Here is a 22,052-nt window from a genome sequence, read left to right as displayed (position 1 = left end):
AACAGGAAGAGTATTATGGAGTAGGGTGTTCTAAATTAAAAAACAAAATGGAATGTGAACTATCTATTTTAACCACCATAAAAATTTAAAAGCATGTATAATTTGGAATCAATGTTAAGCCTATTTTTTTCCTAATATATTTTTTAAAGTCTGAAAGTTAAGAGACTATTCAGCAAGCTTTACAAAAGACAAAAAATTCAGTTACGTCAGACCAGTTAGAGTTATGAAAAACTTGAAATATTTAAGGAGGAGGTTAAAATAGATAAAAGAATTGCTAATGAATTTTAACATCAATAAAAATGAAGAAAAGAACACAGGGTAAGTATTCAAAATATTCCTACGGCCTACAACTATTTCAGTTTACAACAGTAGCCTGGAAAATAACCTTGTTTCTGTTGACAGCACAGAAGAAACCACTGCTTGCACAAATATTGTGAAATATCTCTTGGAAGAAACCAGAATATATAGGGGATGAAGAAGTGCAACATGCAAAGAATACTATTCCGACGTTATTGAAAAGTGGCTACAAGTTAAAAATGTTTGTGACATATTGGACAACTCATAATTAAAAGATGTTCAAAGAAAGAATGAGGAAAGGACCAAAGAGTGGATGAATCTTTCCAAACAAACATTGAAGGATTATTTTTAACCTTAAAATATGTCTTAGAAGAATAGGAAAAATAATTATAAAAATAAATCAGAAATTAACCTTATGAAGGAGATATATGAATGTATTTTTTTCCTACATGCCTCAAAGTTCAACAAAAATGGAACAAGTTAGATTAAAATCGAAAGTGTTAAATATCTAAGAAAATATTATCTTATGCACTGTTTAATTAAGTATAAAGTAATTTTCTACAGGAAGGAAACAAATAAGTAGACTCAAAATGGGACTGAATATTAGGAGTTCCATAAAAAGGGTATGAGCTTGAGTTTAGCTTTATTGGGGTTTAGCTTAACATTTTCCTCCATGCAGTTTAAGAAATCAATAATTTGGACATACTCCACCAGAAATCAAAAAAGAAACATAAACATAGGCAACATTCAATAATGATTTTAAACTCAAGAGATCATAATTTCTTCTGACAAAAATCACGGAAAATTTGCTCACAAACTATTCACTGTTGTAATTAATAATTTAAAAAGTGAAAGTTATTAAATTATACACTTCAAAGATTAAAATATATTCAAACTGGCAATCACTATGAGACTTAATACAGAACTTAGATTATCCCATATCTTTTCACTAGTGTTCTTCTTTTTTTCCTGAAACTTTAGTTTTTGGCTTCTCTTGTAGAAAGTGTATTGACTATGCCATTTCTACTTCCAGTCCAGTATTGCAACTAATATATATCCACAAATAATTCTGTCACAATGTAATTCTGAAAGTAAATGACCAAACTATGTTCTCTAACTCGGAGTATTATGGCTCCTTTTATGCCTTCTGTTTCTTCCCTTTATGCCAGAGTGCTGGAAGACGTGCAGAATCTGTAGACTGGTCTTCTGATACTACAGATTTTATGGATGAAATAAATCATCAATAAAACCTTTTTTGTCCCTTACAATGCAAGAAATTGTTTTAGAGTTCTTTTGCACAGAAAGCACCTAAGAAACTGTCTTTTCTTTTAATTACAGTGCTTTCAGTGTTTACTGGGTCCCAATCTTCAGTGTATCAAAGCCATTGGCTTTATCAGGTACAGAGCTGTGGAGGAGATGTCAGTGACTCTTGAAGCTCTTCCCACTTCACAGCATGCTCTCTTGGCAAAAAACCAGAAGTGTTAGAGCACTGTGTTACAACAATCTAGCTAGCTAAAGAAGCTACCTCTAAAAGGTTTGACTTTTATCCTGTGAAGTGAAAATTATAAACCAGTAATATCAAAGACTGTAATTACCAGTGCTTATCTTGAAATGTCTCATAAAAAATTTCCAGTACATAGCTTTTGCTAAGTAGATTTGATAAATCCAAGTTGTCTTTTATGCCTATTTTCTACATCCATCTCTGTCTTGGTTTTTTGTTTTGTTTTCTCTTTTTGATTATAGTTCCAGTTACTGCTCTCCTACTGTCTTACTTTTTTTATTTAAGTATATGTGTATATGAAAAATAGAATTTTTGTGTTCTTTTTCCAATCCACTTGATACATCTCCTCCTTCTATTAAAGGAAGAACATACGTGGTACCACCTGAAGCTTTTTTGATTGCTATGGGAGCTGAGAATAGAATGCAGGCTGGTGGTCTGCTGTCTCCTTGCAATTCTTTTTAAGAAAGCTGACAATATCCATAGGAGATTAAACAGGTGTTGCATAGAACACAAGTGAGTAATAAAGAGTAATCTATGATTTAACCTACAAATACTATATCTGCTTGCAGTGCATCTATGATTCAAAATGCTTTTGCATTAGATTTTGTTCTAGGATTACTCTTGACACTGTTTTGCATTCTCTCCATATATACTCAGGATTATTTTGGGTTAGCAACATACACTGTCCTATGTTATTCTAAATAAAAGGCATGAAATTTAAAGTAACCTAATGAGATGACAAAAATTTTTTCTCTTTGTCTCTCAGTTTTGTGTAAACCTTCCGCTACTTTATCAGAAGTTTCTGGTAATAGAAACACAATACTGAAAACAATTTACATCACCAGATTAAGACAAGAATTTGCTATCAGCTAAATCCATGCCAAACTATGGGCTACAAAATATAATTTGCCAGTAACTTTGTCAAGTGATGCATGGAAAAAAATAACTGTGTCATCTATTACATTATAGCACAAAAACTGATTATTAAATTCAGTCATGCCTACAACTCAACATCAAATAAAAAGGCAGTAGGTTTCCACACCTATACACGAGCCTATAACTAGTTATTTAATCACAACAAAGGCTGCAGAATGAACTCACATGTTGCCCTTGTGAGGTGCAGCAGAGATTCATGGTTGAGATGAAATATGTCACTGACTATATAAGATTTTCACCCTGCCTGTTGTTCCTTCTGTCCATGGTGCACCAGGGAATGCAGAAATAAAGAAATTAAAATTTCTTTAAGGATTTCTGCAAGTGCTGCTGTTCAGTTTAGCACATAATTTTTATTTTTGCATGAGGGTGTAACAAAATGAAGAACAGATAAGTTTAAAGTCCTTCAACATACAACACATAAAAAATATTTCTTTTTTTTTAGTACTGATGCAAATCTGACATTGTCAATATTCATATATGAAAGAGGTGTGGATATTACAGTGATACATACACATCTGTCACAACACCTCTGAAATTATATTTTGTTTGAAAACTGAGAAGTAAATAGTATATTTTTAAAATCTCAGAAATGTTGCTTTGAGCTAAACTTTTTAAGTCCCTTCTTGAGACACACACATAATTTATGAAATAAGATTTTTGTAACTCACAGATACCCCATTATTAGCAAAGAAGTTATTTTCAGAAATATTTTAGAAAAAAACAAGTGTAATGGAATTATCTATTATTGAGTCTAATCAATAATAAATGAGAAACAATAAATCTAGTAAATAAGGATCAAATCATTGTTTATTTGGAAATCATTGTAGCCATTTCTGGATAATTAACCCACCTCTATGAATTACAATTTACTGTGTAGTTGTGATGTTTCCTCACAGAAGAGGGACAAATGTAAACATTAGATTGAGGAGATGAAGAAAATAGCAGAAGATTATTTCCTATGCTCCTCATTTAAGATTGAAGCAACAAGGCAATAATACAAGTCACTGAAAAGGGTAAGGCCCAGACATGTGAGTATCTCATCAGTAAATCTTTTCCTGCTTAACTGAACATTTGTTTTTCAACTAATTCAATTTTCGTTACAAACGTTTGTGCCAGTAAACTGTCTTACAATGTTTAAAACTTTAGTCTTTGGTTTCATGGCTTATTTAGACACTTCAGATTTGTCTGAGATGGAGCACTAAGATTGCTAAATCTAATCTCTTATCTTCTCATTATTTTTGTAATATTAATTCTTCTATATCACAGCATCTATCAGAAAAAGTTTTTAACATCTTCTTACCATGTCGTAGATACTGAAGGCTTCATATCAACTAATGAGAGGCATAACATAGCAGACATATTATTTGTTATATTATTTTATTATTGGTTTACATATAAGAATATTTTTAGATTTAGACCTCTGAGCCAACTATTACAGTGCTATGATAAGGACTGCCTTTTTGTAAACTCTTCTCTATACACAAAAGAAGAGTATTTGATTTTTTTTTATTTTGGCAGGATGGGAGAAATTCAAAAGTTTTACATTATAAATCTGTGATTTCTACCATCTATAGCATAAAGGCTCTTATCTAGGTCATTATAAAATAATTAAAATTTCCACATAGATAAAGTTACTAAACTATATACCAGTTCTCAATTAAAATTCTTAATATCTTTGGATTTTGGCTTAATTTCTGGAGGACAAAGAGGGAAGGATACTTACATGGTACAGGTACAAAACTGAAGCTTACTTATGCAAAAATTTTAAAGTGTTTAAAACTATTGTCACTCAACATATCAAATATAATTGAAATACATTTTAATAGTAAGCAATACAAATGTTAATGGTTTTTTAAATGGCTTTGCACTGAAGTTTCGGTTTGGGAAATGAGAAAAAAGTAATAAACCACAGGATGCTTAGGGAAAAATTGTTCATAAGGTCAGAGAGGCTGAAGTTTTGAGGGTTTTTTAAATTGGAAATGTCAACAGTATTTCCATGGGTAATTGAAAGGACTTATGGTAGAGTCACAGAAGATGCTGAGTTTGAAAGGACCCATCAAGGACATTGATTCCAACACCTGGCCATGCTCAGGACACCCCAACAGCCACACCATGCGCCTGAGAGCACTGTCCAAATGCCTCTTCAGCTTTGTCAGGCTGCTGCTGCGAACACTTCCCTGGGGAGCCTGTTCCAGTGCCCAACCACCCTCTGGGTGAGGAACCTTATCCTGACATCAACCTAAACCTCCCCTGACTCAGCTTCAGGCCATTCCCTCAAGTCATGTTACCAGTCATGAGACTGAAGAGTTTGGACTTGATCCTCCTCTCCTCCCTGGGAGGTCTCATCTCCTGCAGGCTGAGCAGACCTAGTAACCTCAGCCACTCTCAAAAGGCTTCCCTTCCAGATCCTTCACCATCCTCATGGCCCTCCTGTGGACACTCTTGAGTAGTTTTATGTCTTAATGACTTGGTTTTCAACATGTACTTAGGAAGAAACATCAAATCAATTGTTTTATCTTGTTAAAATTAAATAATCTTCTTTTGTTTTTTTCCCATAACTCAGAAACAATGACAGCAAATAGTCACTCAGCATCTCAGATTAAGCTCTATCATCATTTATAGTTAATGGTATAAAAAACTCCTCACAAAACACCACAACTCCCCAAGAAGGCTACACAAATAAAATAAAATTTTATTTTTTTATACATATATATAGTGGTCTAATAATAATATAAGTAATACTATAATTCTTATTTTTGTCGTTTTCAGATTGCCGCTCTATAGAATTCTATTGTAAATATTTGATATCATCTCTTCTAGAGGAAATTATAAAAAACTTTAAGGGAAGATTTTTGCAATTCTGTTGAGGTTGTAGTCTTGTAAGCTTGTGTGTTGTAAAGATTAACTTTTCCTATGGAGTTTGTTACATATTCTCCATGACAGCAGTATTTTTCAGAGCTGATTACTTTGAACATTTTAGTAGAAGGACAAAATAAATGTTAAATTAAATTAAATTAAAGTGAATGATATACATTTCCATTACTCTGATTTTCTCAAAATCTTTCTATCATTAAAATTTTTGAATATGAATTTATTTAGAAAGTATTCATGGTAGAAATAAAGAAATAAATATCCCTTTCAGAATTCTGAAAGGTCTTTGGAGATAACAATTTTTATTGAAGATTTATCATGATTTTAATCACTGGTTTAATCTGATTTGTCAGTAACACTCTTGAAAAATTATTCATCTGAATTATTATTTTCTTAAAAATACACAGTAAAGTGACATATCAGCAATGGCTGACATAGCTATAACTACTCAAATAAAATTTAGAATACATAATATTTAAAGTAATATAAATTGTAAAACTCCACATAAGTAATTCCTCAGCTTAGGACTCCTGTTGCATCTGTCAGTGATTTCCCAATTACAAACTCTGTGAATATGGGCAGACAAGAATCCTTCTTGTTAAAGAAATATCACACTACTCTGCTTGAAATAATCCAAGTGTGACTTGCAATGCTTATTCTGGGTATAATTGTATAACACATTCATTTTGTGTCAGTAATTTAGTGTTGTATTGCCATTGCTACTCTGGTATTTGCAAGTCCTAAAATTATCCTTATTCACTCAGGATCTCTGGTCAGGCATGGCCTTGTCTGTGGCTGAGCTGGAGTCTGACACTCTTCCAACATATATTGCTGATGCCCCAGTAGAACTGAAGTGGTCTTTGGACTCACAGGTGTGGTTGGAGGCTTCAGGAAAGATTGTTCAGGATTTATGAAGTCTCTTAGGGTAATGAGCGTGGTACTTATTTGCAATGTAATTTAAAACTTTGAATCTTTGTGATTATCTTTGAAAGCTACTATATACATTATCATCAATTTTTAATCAGAATTCTCAATAGGGAACTTTACTCAAAAGCTGATGGGATGACACAACCTAGGGTTTTGAGATACTTGTTCAATGATTTGCTTCTATTTTGAGGGAAATTATGTGTTTGTGAAAATGTTTGTGTGTGTGCATGCATGTTTATTTGTCTAGATCAATCTGTCTTGTTTTAATGCTCTTGCAAGCCTCCTATATGACTTTAAAATGTGGCATAGACTCACATATTGACTGATAAGGTATAAAAGCCCTGCAGCATACACAAGTGCCCCAGCTGCATTCAAACAGAATTAAATCTTGTGCTATGCCACCTAGATGGAAGTATTAGTGCAATTAAATCTACAGGATTAAATAATGAGCCATGAAGTAGTTCCTCAGAAAAATTGTAAACATCAATAGCTGTTCCGACTGTTAGGTCGGAACTGAAAATATATATTGGATGGTCTCACCAGTGAAATTATAATTCTTTTAAAAACTACAGACTGTATGAATAGTTCTTTGATGAGAATGCTTACAGACATAACATCCATAGGACATATCAAAAATTAATTGACTGTTAATAATTCTGTTTTAAAAAGAAAAATTGAACAGTTTTGTAATCTGAAACACTGATCTACACACTATGGTAATCCTTAGTTGTATTGTGCTTTATAGTTGTATGCTGATTCTCTTAAATTGACAATATTTACAAATGCAATATAGATGCAGCTTCAAGCTGACAATCTGCAACATTATATGAGATAAAAATTTTAGTCTTCCATTCTCTTCTGTTTTTCCAACATATAATTTAAGTAATAAATAAATGAGTACTACAATCTGTTGCCTGCAATGTTCTTGAAGTAGGAATACATAATTTTTGGTATTATGCAAAACAAAGAAGCAAGTGTTTTTTGTGTTTTCTTCACATATCTTAATATATTTGCACATGTAGTTTTCTGGTTTTAGTAAGAGAAGATTCTAAGGCCAAATTCACAAATCAGACTGTTATTTATTCTACTTTCTGAAAAACTATAGTCTATTTAATAAAATTAAACAAAAACCATTAACCATTAACTCACCATTAGGACTTGTAAACTGGTCATGAAATATCAATGCACTGACCTGACAGAATTAGTTATTGCTGAGAAGTGTATAATTGTGATAAAATCAAGCTCAAACCTTTCCTGATCGGAGACTACCAATGCGTTGAGAAGACCAGGTCAATGTTTTTTTTCACTGCAGCAGATTTTCATCACAAACTGAATTTTAAAAAGCAAAGGAAAATCTTGTGGAAATGCAGCAGTGGAGATAGATTTCTTTAAAGACAAATTCTAAAAGACAAGAGAGAAATTTTGTTTTATTCTTTTCTCCTGAATATTATGTTTACATTCTATTGCATGGTACTTTATGGCACCCAAATAAAATTAAAATGCACTTTTATCAAAGTTAAAACGTTTTCAAGCAGAATATAGTTGCTTCATTGGGTCAAATTTTCTTGTTTCTGCAAGCAGGTCCTCCCTCTGTATGATTGTTTCTGTGATTCTGCGCGAGGTACTCAATTCTCTGCATGTTGTATTCAGATTTTTGACATTTTAGCCAATGTCATTTTTAGTAGTTGAGTTTTCAAGTGACAGGCACTGCAATGCTGTGACACTGAAATACTTTGCAGATGAAGATATTAGATACTTAGGAGTAAGTCAATAAAAGACTGAGTGAAGCAGTCAGAAAGAATTACTAATAACTTATGCTTGGTGTTAGATTTCCAACTCAGGAATTATTATTAATACATGTTCAAACTGCTCCTCCAATATCTAAGAATGGTACTTAGAGAAGATAATTTGGTGAGCATAAGGGTTTACTAAAGTCTTACCAAAAATACAGATTGCCTCTCAGTTATTCTAATTAAAGAATCACTAGAAATATTGTAGCAGTATATACTCACAAGTTTTATTCATGGCATTAATACATAAAATAAGATTTATGTGACTCCCTGTGATGCATATGAGAAGTTTTACTAGTACCATCATTGTAGTTAAATTAATAATAGAAATGAATACTATGAAAAATTGTAATTATTTAAAATATTTAACTGAATCTTCAAACTTTTTCTTCAATAAACATGTAGTACACGTTTCTACATATTTTAAATGAAAATATTCTAAGAAATTAAATGGTTCTTTCACTGTCCTCTGTTTCACCATATGGAAAATTTTACCAGTGAAATCTACCTTTTCATAGAACACAAGAGTGGTTCTCTCCTTCCCTTCCTCATAAAGGCATGAATTATCTCTCATTCAAAATGCATAATCTCCTCAAAAGCAATATATTTTCTTAACTATTACACAGAAATGAGATAGTTAGCCAGTTAGTCACTAGGTCAATTGGCAAAATAGCTATTTTGCTCCTAGCAGATGCTTCTCTATCTCTACTCATCTAAGTTGCCAGAGATATGGAAGTATAAGCAGATCTCTAACTCACACATGAGTGAAAAATACTTGTTTTGCTGTGCTAGAAAAACCATTTATCATGAACACCGTTTTTATATGCTGATAATGTTAAAGCAGAATCCCTGGTGTGACAGAAACTGCTCTAGTGACAGCTGTGCAACAAGCAGTAATTGAACATATTTAAAAATCTATCCCATGTACTGAACAGATTTCAATGTCTGCTTTGTTTAAGGTCCACTGAGTTGTGAAATGGTTGCTTCATTCACACAGATGTTAATATCTCCAGGCTCTTCTTTGTTGTTCCTCATTTGCATATTTGCAGTAAGTTTGCTGCTCATGAAGTCAGACACAGCTACTTGTCACTGCTCTCTGTTAGAATAATGCATCTTGAAGACAAAATACAAGAAACTGTAATTACACCTCATTAAGATTTAAGGAGAAAAATAATAAGAAACATACCAATAGGTGTTCAGTCACCAATGCTTCATTACTTTCTTTACTGTTTAAATACCTGTTTCTGATGAATATAAATTACTTAGGGAACACAATATAGTTTTGAATCAGTGTAAGAGCCTCTCTTTGTTCATCTATGAACACATTCTGATGCAATGATCCAACAAGATATTGGAGTTTTATATGATTATTAAATGTTATACTTGATCATTCCATGGAAAAAATTGAAGTTTCATTTAGTTTTATCTATTCTTTGAGAATCACAACATGATTCTGAATACTCAAAAAAAAACCTGAACAAAAGGCACAAATAAATTAATTAATTAATAATAAAAATACTAAAAATGTATTTGTTGACTGGCTAAAAATTGCAGCCAACAAATTCTAATATCAATGACCATTCATCTCTGCAGTACATTATATGAAAATTAATTCTATATCATTGCCAGCAGGTCAAGGGAGATGATCCTGCTGTTCTACTCAGCCCTCACCTGAAGTGCTGTGCTGAGTCCTAGGCAGTCCTCTTAGTACAAGAAAGAGATGGAGATCCTGGAGCGAGTCCAGGTTACTACTACAAAGAGGATTAAGGGACAAAAATATCTCTCGTACGAGGAAAGGCTGAAGGAGCTATACCTGGTTAGCCTCAAGGAAATGTAACTAGGAGAAGCTCTCATTCATGCATATAAGTATCTGAAGGGATGTGCCAAGAGGATGGATCCAGACTCTTGGTGATGATGATCAAGAGAATAAGAGGATACCAGCAGAAGCTGAAACCGAGGAAGTTCCACTGTGGGAGTGACTGAGCACTGGAACAGGTTACCCAGAGAGATTGTGGAGTCTCCTTTCCCGGAGATACTCAAAAGCCATCTGGACACAATTGTGAGCAATGTACTCTAAGGAAACCTGATTGAGAACAGAGGCTGTACTAGATCACTTCCAGTGGCCCTTTCCAACCTCACCTACTCTGAGATTCTGTGATTCTGTGATCAAGATGTGAAATCCAAGGTGTTTAGAGGGAAGAAGAATAATCTTCCTTTACAGAGCATAACAGAAAAACAACCAAAACATGCTGACTTTGTCACATTGGTTTTTTTAATTCTCATTATGGAAATATCAAAAGACACAATGCATATTACAGTTATCACTGATAGAACAGCTAAAACTAAGATTTGAGTTTCAGGAAGTTGTGATTCTTGTTTATAGAAGCACAAATCACTGTTATTGTAAGAGTTTCTCTTCAATTTTTGAAAATTCTTTATGTTATAAAAACCTTTAACCTAAAATTGTTATGCTTATATCTTACAGGTTCTCAGCAAATTTATATTTACTTTGTCAGGTTACAGGTAGACCAGAAATATTATATTCTAGCGTGATGAGTTGGCCCTGTCTGTCTTCCAGCCACCCACCCAGTTGCTCTCTCACTCTTTTACTTCAAAGGGACAGGGGAAGAAGTAACAGGAAAAAGTCTGTGGGTTAAGATAAAGACAGGGAGATCAGTTATCAGTTAGAATCTAAGAAAAAACAAACTCAGCTTGAGAAGGGTTAATTTAATTTACTGCCAAGCAGATTTGAAGAATGAACAACAAAAAAACCCAAAGACATGTCATTCCCTTCTTTCTCCTCCCATTTCCTTTTTCCCCAGTCTCAATATCACTTCCTCATTCCAGAGTCCTCTTCCTCCCTCTTATCTCAAAGAGGTGCAAGTAATGGGGGCAGTGATCAATCCATAAGAATTTGTTTCTACCATGCTTTCCTCTTCACATTTTTCCTCTCATCCACTGTGAGTTCTTCCCATAGGCTACAGTTCTTCAGGAATGTTCATATCTTCTAGTGTGGGTGGTTCATGGTCCTCCTCATAGAGTCTATCCTCAGGGAGCATCCTTCTTCCAACACTTTGTCACTTGCATCCAACAAATACAACCTGAAAATTAATTTTACTTACACTGCATATTCCAAAATTACTTTTTCATGGGCATTTAGTTTAAAACTTATCCCTACAAAAGAAAATATATGAAGTAGTATAAACCTAGTATTCTGCTACTTACAGCTGAACACTGAGATAATATCCTACTAGGTTAAAAGTATTTTTTGCCTTCAGTGGAAAGTTGGGGCACTGACTATAAACAAATGGATAAGGTTAATTGCCAATTACACAGCAATAGCTTAGAGGGCTGTCTGATAAAAAACTGTGTTTTGTTAACCTGAGAAAATGATGTGTGTTGAAGTTATTTCGCTCACAGCATGGATGACAGCTGTGCCCAGCTTTCTAAGAGTAAGGAAATTATCACAATTTGCAACAATGAAAATTCTGAATTTTTTTTGATTTCTAGGAGGATTTGGACTTTTGGGGGATGTATTTTGAGTTTTTGAGGGTTCTTTTTTAACTTTTTTTTTGTTTATTTGTTTGAGGTGGGTTTTTTTTGTTTTGTTTTGTTTTGTTTTTTGTTGTTGTTGTTTTGTTTTTTGTTTTTCTTTTTTGTTGATGGGGTTGAGTTTGGGATTTCTTGTTTTGCCTTTAAGCAAGAGTGGTTTGGGAAATCTGAGTGTTATATAATGGAATCTGAGCATGCATGGATTTTCACTTTATTCTAAAATCCCATGAGATATACGTTTACTCTTGTACACTTTCAGCGGCGAGTTTACAAATTAGAGCAAATAACAGTTAGCAGAATATATACATGGGGATTATGCAAACCACTATGGTGATAGTCAGCATTAAACAGATTAGTGGGAGCTGCTGGAAGAATATAACCAACAAAAGTACCTAATGACACACCAGCTAATGGGGATTAATGGGACCATAACTTGTATGATCAACAATGCGTCCATTAAGCAGGTGTGGCTACTGGCAAAAAAAAAAAAAACAAAAAAAAAAAACAAAAAACAACAAGATCAGCGGTAATTCATGTGAAACATCACAATCCAAATTACCTTCAACAGAGAGGGGTTGGAGAAACCTGAAAATTCAGCACTGTTGTAAGAAACAAAAACCTGTTCTCAGAGTTAGAGGCAGAACGAATTGTTTTATCAGTCACTTAACTGGAGGTTAAGGATGCAGATGTTATCCCTGCTATGAAATGAATGTCTGTTTTGTGATTTTTTTTTTTTGAGAATTATTACTGATATTACTGACTGGAGTTCAGTTGCAGTTTAAGACACCAGAATTAAAGGGTCTACATCCTATATCTGTAAGCAGAAGCTAAGAGCTCCTTAATGCTTTAAAATCTCAAAATACAAAGGTTTTGATTTATTTACACAGGCATCAATTTTATCACTCAAACAACATTTAGCACTTTTTGAGATGCCTGTACAACCATCTTGTTGCTACTTGGGTCATGAGTCTCCTCTATCTTATTTACCTTCTTTGTGTGGCAGTTATCAGTAGGCCAGAGCATTTCAGGTAGTGTTAGATACCTGTGTTTAGCTCCTAGTTCATACATTCAATGAAGTCAGGAGGAGGAATTTGATTCCTCCTGAAGCAGGTCTTTACTACCTCAGTTCTGAAATTTCTGAATGGAGCTGACAGCTATGGCAGAGAATCCACATACTTTCATGTACTAGATAGGTAACTGTATGCCACCTGGGTTATACTGTGGTGTCTCAAATGACACAAAATGTCTGTTTTGGCCTAAGACAAAATGCAATCTCATGTCCTTTATGGGAATTAAGACATCTAGCTGGCAGTCAGAACCTTCATATAGGTATCTAGATTTTAAAGTGACTTATTATCAAATGCATTCCTATTCAGTAGGCTAGATTTCTTTGCTTTGCCACAGTTGCCTAATGCCTTTTCAAATATCAAAGGTTTTGTAGCCTATCAACACATTGACACTCCAGGTAGGGTATGGGTCCCTTGCAAACCTCCCATACTATAGCAACTTCCCCATACAGAACTCTTGAATACCTTTGAGATGTAAACAGCACGAAGTCCTTGTGTTCCCAGGTTATGTAATTAAATCAAGCCTATAATTTTTTAATTCCCTGTATTTTTTTCTCCATATTAACTGCATATTAAAAAAGCTCAATTTACTTAATTTCAGTTTTCTTGGGAGAAATGAAGAATAATTGTTTGTTGCAACTTTTTACAGTTAGAGCTCTTGAATTGTATCCAAGCCCCACTGCTGTTAAAAACTGCAGCAGCCACAATGGATAGCGTAGAAGAAAGAACTAAAGAGAATGGAGTCTGTCAGAAAATTGCATAGCCAATCCAGAAAAGCCCAGAAAATAAGATAATCTAAATTAGCTTCTTTAAACTAGGCAACATTAACTGTTAACTCTGGAATGTTTCAAATCTTTTTCCTTGGATTTATAAAAATGTGCTTTTATATCTTGTACGCAGGTGCACTGAAGAACATTCAATTTTCCATCTAGTCAGCAGCATTTTCTTGTCTACAATGTTCCAGCTCCCTCATGCTTTGCAGCCTTGTTGCCTTTGTGATTCCAAAGGCCTAGATATAGGCTTATTTTCCAAGCCATCTTCACTTAACTTTTCATTTTATTGGCCTGATTTATGACTTCATTATACATGAAACACAGGTGAAAAATGTGTGTTGCTTTTCCCCACTATCATCACTGCTTTGTTTTTCGAGTTGTGGGTTTTTTGGTTTTTTGTTTGGTTGGTTGGATTTGTTTGGGGTTGGGGGATGGTTGTTTATTTGAGGGGCTAATTTTAATCTACAGCTTAATTTATGTGTTTCCTGATGATACTTGGTGTAAAAGATCGGCATCAGTTTTATAGAATGATGTACAGGGCCAGCCTCAATGTAATATTTTTTGATATTATGAACATTACCTAACCAATTTGGATTTACTTGCCTTTTTAAGGGCCAATCACAATTTATCAGCTTGATTCATGGACCTCATCCTTCACTGACTCTCCATAATGGCATCCACATCATCCAATATATTTTTCAGATTCCTTTAGTTCCCATCCCTTTAAACTGCCAGCACTTTTCTTTTTGTTCTTTTTTCCTTGCTGGAATACATGCGAGGCCAATGAAGACAACACTTTTCTGAAGGTATTGCAAGAAATGAAATTGCATTAAATCTTTTTGCTTCAATTAAACTATTGACAAGAGTTTACAATAAAAGCAATTGAGAAAATCAGAAAGTGCTATTAACCACACCAAGTCCAACTCTGGGTAACTCCCTCTCTTTGCAAAAAGCTAATGTGAATTAAGACAAAAGGTCCAAATCTTCTTCTAACTAAATCACAGCATTGGAAATAATCTCACTTTTTTGAGATGTATGTAAGTCTAATCACAAGTTGCTGTATAACATTAAAAACACCAGACACCTCTTTAGTATATACAAAATATAAACATTAAATTGGCAAACTAAAAGGTTTGATAAAGTACATAAATATATTACAAATAGAGCATTTAAATGTTAAGCTACAATAGGTGGGGAAGAATGTTTTATTGAAGTAGGTGCTAGTCTGTTAGAGAATTTTTATGCAAATAATTATCTGTAAAATTACTACCTTTTTTAGATTTTCATGTAGGCATAACTGTTAGGCCAAGTCATTACAATGTCACCTACAATAAGACTCCCCAGTGAAAATAACACACATTCTTAGGCTATTTCCATTGCTGTTGCTTCCATAAGGATTCACTGAGACCAACAAAAACATGGATAATAATTGGCTAGTACATCTCTGAATTACATCTTATTAGTATTTATGTCATTCATTTTAAGACACAAATTGATCAGTCACCACATCTTGCTTTTTCCTCCATTGTTTATCACTATAAACTAAGACATCAAATTTTAATATTGTTATAGATAGTAGAAAATGGTATACATGTTACAAAACCAGCTCCATTTTAATTTCCTGGGTTGTTTTTTTTTGTTTTGTTTTTTGTTGGGTTTTTTTTGACTTTGCCTTTATGTTGTTTTGTTATGTGTTTTTATGAGTGTTTCAGGCAGAATCTATTTAATTAAGTTTTCTCTAAGTTGTATTATTTAAACACTGGAAAGATATAACTATATCTCAAGTGATTTATGGTTAGAAAATTTTGAAAAAAGATCAATATTTTGGTAGGAATTCTTAACTTAGATGAACTTAAGAAAAGTAGCTTATTTTGAGGCAGCTAAAATTCTAGTTGTCATTTTTAAATTATAAATCTTTGGAAGTCAAGGGCAAGTGTCTCCACCATAAGAGGAAAACCAGCTAGGACATTAGGACATAGAGCCCACTTTTCAGTCTCTAATAATTTAAGAAAATGTATCTAGTAGAAATTATCTGGCTCATTTAATTTACTATTTTCTTCTTTTTTTGTATTCTTTAATTCTTCAGAAGTAAATATATGACTTGTCTCTCTACTGTTCCTCAGCTATAACCAATCTCAAATAGAAAACCATTTTTTTTATAATTTTCTGTTTGAAGCAGTACTGTTCACATTTTTTTAAGTTGAAAGCCATTTTGATTTATTTCAAACATACTTCTATCATGTTCTTTATCTACCAACTAGATACTAGAGATTCAAATGGCTGTGCATGATTAAGAACCATCGGTGGTGGGTGGAGTAATTATTCTGCTTTTTCCACTACACGATATTACTGCTGAGAGCTGTCTATTCTTTCTGTGGTTCACTGGCAGCTGCTAAAATTTGTGATGCAAAATAAATTGTGCCCTCTAGAAAACACTAGTGGTGGAGATGGTGGTGGTGTTTTTGTTTGTTTTTTTTTTTTTTTCCTGGTTTAGTTGTTGTTATTGTTATTGATATTACTATCTTGTTGTTCAGTTGCTTTTATTAGATAAAATAATTTTAAAGAAAGCTTTCCCAAATTTAAATAAATTAATAATTTTCTTTTATACAGGTTTCAAATCACCTCAACATTTGTAATAGGAAGATCAGTCACAGTATGCTTAAACTACCAATGGCATACTGAAGGAAAGAAGAGTTGAGTGGGTAGGTGCAAATGTGAGGTGATTTGTCTTACCTGTATTCCAGCATCTACAAACAACATCATCAATGCACATAGTCTGCTCAGTTTGTTTTACCATTCATGGACATAAATAGTCTCAGCCATAGGGCAACTTACTTATGTGTATGATATCAATCTTAAAAGGAGATTAATTGCCTCTAGAAATGCCTATTTCCTTTCATGGATCATGAAAAGAGCTTAGATGACTAGTTTATCCTGAACAGTCAACTTTTAGCTAGAAGAAATTAGATTAAGTAAATAGAGGACATAACATTTAACTGAAATACAAAAGCATGACTGGTGATATTTTAATACTAGTTTCATGAGAAAGATTGTAAACTTGAGAATTTTAATAAAATGTATAATAAATACAAATTAAATTCAACCTTTATGCTTTCATCTGTCCACGTGCAGCTGTTTTATGCTATTTAAGATGTGATATGTTATGAGAGGTATTTTTTTGAGTCTGACAAATGAGACATTGGATTTAGAGGAAACCTGCACATGTCTGAATTGGCAGATAGAGACTACCTAAAACATAATAAATTATTTCCTACAGCAGTAGTACTATTGCTGTTTGTAGAATTGAAAGCACACTAAAAAACCCTAGTTTCCGATACATGGCAAAACAAGCAAGCATGTGACTAATCTAAGGACCCTAGCAATAAAAAACTGAAGAACTGTAATTATAAATGTAATCCAGCACCCTCCAGTCAAGGCTATCACTATCTGGAGTCCCTCAACACCTCTACTATGCACCAAGAGGTGGGCTTTGGGTGGACCCTGTGGACACACACAGCTGCTCACTCAGTCCTCTCCCCGAGAGGAGAGGGAGATAACTGAAGGAACATGAAATGACTTATAGATCATGTTAACAGTAGTTTCGCAGGCTAAGCAAAACATGTACACACAAACAAATAACAGATAAAAGAAAGAAAATAATTTATTCAGTGCATCCCATTGACAGGTGGATGTTTACTGACTCCTTAGCATGGTATGACTATGTGTAATAGCTTCTTAGACAGACAAGTGCTATAAACACAAATGTCCCTGTCTCCTCCTCCTTTCCTTGAACTTTTACTGCCAAGTACAACATCATATGATATGGAATATTTTTTTGGTAAACTTATGTCAGGTGACCCAGCAGTACCCCTCACACCTTCTTGCCCATGCCCAGACTCCTCATTGTGTCAGAAGAAAACAGCTTGAAACTGTGCAAGCATTTTTTGGCAACAGGAAACATTGGCAAGCTCGGTCTAACCCCACTTCTAAGGCAGAGTCAGCTGAAACATGTTGGCCAGGACTGTGCCCATTTTTGCACAGTCCTGCACAACTGATTGAGTTGTGGCTACTTTGAAAGTTTCACTACTTTTGCAGCAAAAAGAAGCATTCTCTCATGTTCAGATGGAATTAGTTTTTCTGTTCTCTGTCAGGTCCTGCCCTAGTAGCGATCACTACTGAGAAGAGCCTGTCTCCTTTTTCATTCCCTCTCATCCAGTTTTTAAGCATACTGATAAAATCTCTGCTGAGCCTTCTCCTTTTTCAAGCAGAGTTGAAGTTTTCTCAGCCTCTGTCCTAACCCATCATCAAGGTGGTGATGTCAATGAAGATGTAAAATCATATCCAGTAACAATCCTTTATAATCAGCTGTCAAAAAAACTTGTAACCACTAATTAAAACCCTTTTAGGTCAAAAGGTCCATACTCCAATTTTCAGCTTTCAGGTCTGTACTCCACCACTTTGGCTATATGTATTCAATTTTTATCTTGCCAGTGTGTCTAGGAAGAAGCAAGCTGAGGATAATGGTTTGGAATAATTTGTGATTTTCCCAAACAATTCTTTCACTTGGCAATAGTTTATAAGAGGACTTATTCCATTACTTTGCCAGGTACTGCAGCAAGTACAAAAAAACAGAAGAAATACCCCAATTACTTCAAAACCACAGATATAAATGGAATGGGATAAGAATATAATTAAATTGAAATTATTTTAGCTTAATAAATTCCATAACAATAATTATAATTATTTTTCATATGTTTTTATTTTATTTTTTCATCAGCCAATCCATTTGCATAAATATATGATTATTAACTTCAAAAATCATCCAGTAAGTCATGTAGACTGACCTTTTAATTGCTACCATTCTTCTCAAAATAGGTTTTATTAAGACCAAAGGGTAAGTTTACAATCCAGCAATGTCGAGTACTAAAGAATTTACATTGGCTCAATTTTGGCAATTAAATGGATTTTATTTTATGAGTGAGTACTAAAATATAATCTATATGATTAATTTGCTTTTTCTACAGTTCTAAAACATTCAATTGGTTCCTGTGTAATTGCTATGCCCAAGGAATCTCAGGGAAAAAAAAGATCAATCTTTAGAGAATCAATTCCTGATACGAAAGGAGCCTGCTTCAGGACTGCTCTACTGTCCCTAAAATAAAACTGTTCATCTAAGCAGAGGCAGCATTCAGAATCTTACTTCTCTCTTTGAACACTGTGGCTATTAATTTCTGAATAATGCAAGGAATATAATCAATGAAAGATAAAACATTTCAGCCTAGTCACAACAAGAATGAAATGCACAATTGCAGAAGTTGCACAGGGAGGAAATGAGCAGAGATATATATATATGTATGTATATATATATAAAATATTTCTTAATCGTTTTTTATCCATAAGGAGGTGAAAAAAGTGACATTCTAAGTTACTCAGCTGTCCATAATTCTGGAAAGAATTTGAATAGGAAAATAATATTTACTTTACTATAAGTATGAATTTCTGCAATGTGTTTTACATCTAGCAGTATACTTTCAGGATGTTAATTTACTGTCATATCAAACTCTTTATTATTTCATAATTTAGACGTTTTACTGTATTATGCTATTAGCACTTACTAGATGAGAGCTAGAGCGTGACTCATGAGAACTAATTTTGTCAAAATTTACACACTTAGTCTTTATCTTTTTGCTAAGCTCTTGCTCTCTTTTCCCAAATCAAAAAGTATTCTCCCTGTACACTGTTTGAGCAAAGATGAGTACTTAAAAAAATATTATTGAACACTTCTCTCAAAAAAGTTAACCTCCTGCAAGATCTACCGGCATTTGTCTATCAGGAAGCGCTGAGAGCAGAGATGTGTTGCAGGTCCCATACCTTTATGGCCCTTAGCCCTCAATGTTACAAATAGAGGCAGATGCTGTCCGAGAGCTCAGGATCAGAAACAGAAAATCTTATTGGTAGCTATCTGCATTTGTTTTTCTAACAAACAAATATAAGACTTAAAATTTCTTATTTTGCTTCTTATGAAATATATTGGATGAACAATAAATGTGGGAACGACTAACAAGGTTCTGTGTATTATGACCTTAGAAGTGAGCTTGGTGAGCCTGGAGAGAAGCAAAGTCAAGAATTTTGTAAGAATGGACTTTCATCTGTTTAAGAGCAGGTGAATAAGAACCCCTGGGTCACTGTCTTTAGGGAGAGAGGGGCTGGCCAAAGCTGGAAACTACTTAAGGCCAGTTTTCTTAGAGTTTAAGAGCTCTCTATCCTGCTGTGTAGAAAATCAAGTAAGACAGGTTGGAAACTGGCGCGACTAAGAAAGAATCTTCTCCTCAAACAGAGAAGAAAGAAATAAATGCAGAGCCAGGTGAGGCAAGGGTAGGTGATCTGAGGACATCATCAACACAACGTGTTTAAGAAAAGACTGAGTGTGGCACTCAATGCCATGGTTTAGTTGAGTGTTAGGGCATGGGTTGGACTCAACGACCTTTAAGGTCTCTTCCAACCTTGTCATTCTGTGAATTGTGTGAATTCTGTGAACAGTATGCTGATGGCACGAAGTTGAGCAGTGCAATTGATATGGACAAGCTTGAGAACTGGGCCCATGAGAACCTCATGAAGCTCAACAAGTCCCAGTGCAAGGTGGTTTTCTTTTTTTCTACCAGAGTGGAGCAGATGTCTCTGCTGCAACCCATGCAGAACTCTCTGCTGGACCAGGTAGGCATGCCCTGAAGGAAGCTGCTGCTTGAGGAAAGGAGTCCATGCAGGAGCTGGTTTACTAACAGGACTTGAGGCCCATGGGGAACCCACACCAGAAAATCTGTTCCCAAGGGTTTGTGTCCTGTTGAAAGGACCATGCTGAAGCAGTTCACGAAGGTCTAAAATCTTTGGGAAGGACCCAAGTTAGAGAAGTCCAGGAAATGCTTATTGCAAAGACTTCAGCTCTCTCTGTTGAACAGTTTAATCATTACAGATAAACATATTCTCCCACCCTCCCAAAACCAGCTTGAACCTTCTCAGAAACCATAAATTTAATTCTGTTGTCCCAAATGCTCTTTCAATGCACCATTGTGCTATTGAAAAAGATGGATAAAAATATGTATATTTACACTTGCTGTTCTTCAAAGGAGACAGGGGAATTTGTGCTGATATGTGAAGTAGAATGAAGAACCTATGTAGTTTCTTCCCTTTTTTTTCCTTTATTGGGAAGAGAAATGAGAGCATATTTCTCACTGGAAGTGTGTGGAACGAATATAATTCTTCTTGCATGTATATAGAGAGAATACGCAATTAAATGCAAATGCAATGTCCAAACTCAGTATAAGCAACAAAAGAAATTTGTGCAGATTCATCCCTGTGAATGCAAGAAATATTTCTAAGACTGGAAAAAAAAGTTCTGATGGAAACCCTTCAGCCATTTCCAGTTCTTTAGATTCTTAGATCTAGTTGTGCAGAAAAAAAAATTAAAATAACATAAACCCCAATAATTTTAAGCCCCAGCACGTTTAAGTTATAAAATTACAAAAGAGAGAGGAAATTTATTTGAAAAAAATTATAGGAGCAGAAACAGTTTTCTGCCTAATAATATCCAATACACTGAATAATACTATCACGCAGAAACGTATGAACTTTGTCTCTACAGATAATGGTCTTCGTTCCAAGAAAGGAACTTGTTTATAGATTTTTAACCTTCTAAATATATCTCTTTTTGCCATTTCTTTTTCTTATTATAAATTTATTGCATCATGAAACTGAGAAAAGGATATTTGTTTTCTTTCTTTACAAAGAGTATACTTAAATGACACTGAGACTAGATTGTAAATAATAAAACTTTCTGGTTTTCAATGTGGTTTTTGTGCTCTCTATTCTATATACCATCCAGTATAAACTAATAATGTTTTATTACAATAGTTATTAAAGAATTCAGGAAGGATTAATTACAGGAAGGATTAATTACTAAAATCATATCAAAGTTATCAAATGAAAGTGTTATTTGGACTGGTGATTTTTAGTGTCTTCTGTTCATTTTTCCATTCAGTCTTAACCAAGACATCTAGAAAGAACATGCCTAAATTTAATTTTGATTTAATAATACATGTGTACTGTATGCAATCTTTAAATTCTTATTTGTTGACCATGGTAAGAAAACAGACAATACAAGCAGATGTCATTAAACACTGGGAATCAGTAAATGCTTGGTAAACAGGGCTTGCAGAAACAACCACATGTATCACTTCAAGCTCTGACGCTTTTGTGGACGCAGAATTTGCATTTCAGTCGTTTCTATTCAGTTAGCGAGATTTATTAATCTCTTCTATGTCTTCTTGGGGTACTTGATGTT

This window comes from Geospiza fortis, unplaced genomic scaffold (assembly GCF_000277835.1).
Source record: "Geospiza fortis unplaced genomic scaffold, GeoFor_1.0 scaffold191, whole genome shotgun sequence".
Taxonomy (NCBI): domain Eukaryota; kingdom Metazoa; phylum Chordata; class Aves; order Passeriformes; family Thraupidae; genus Geospiza; species Geospiza fortis.
Note: the sequence above shows the minus strand (reverse complement) of the source record.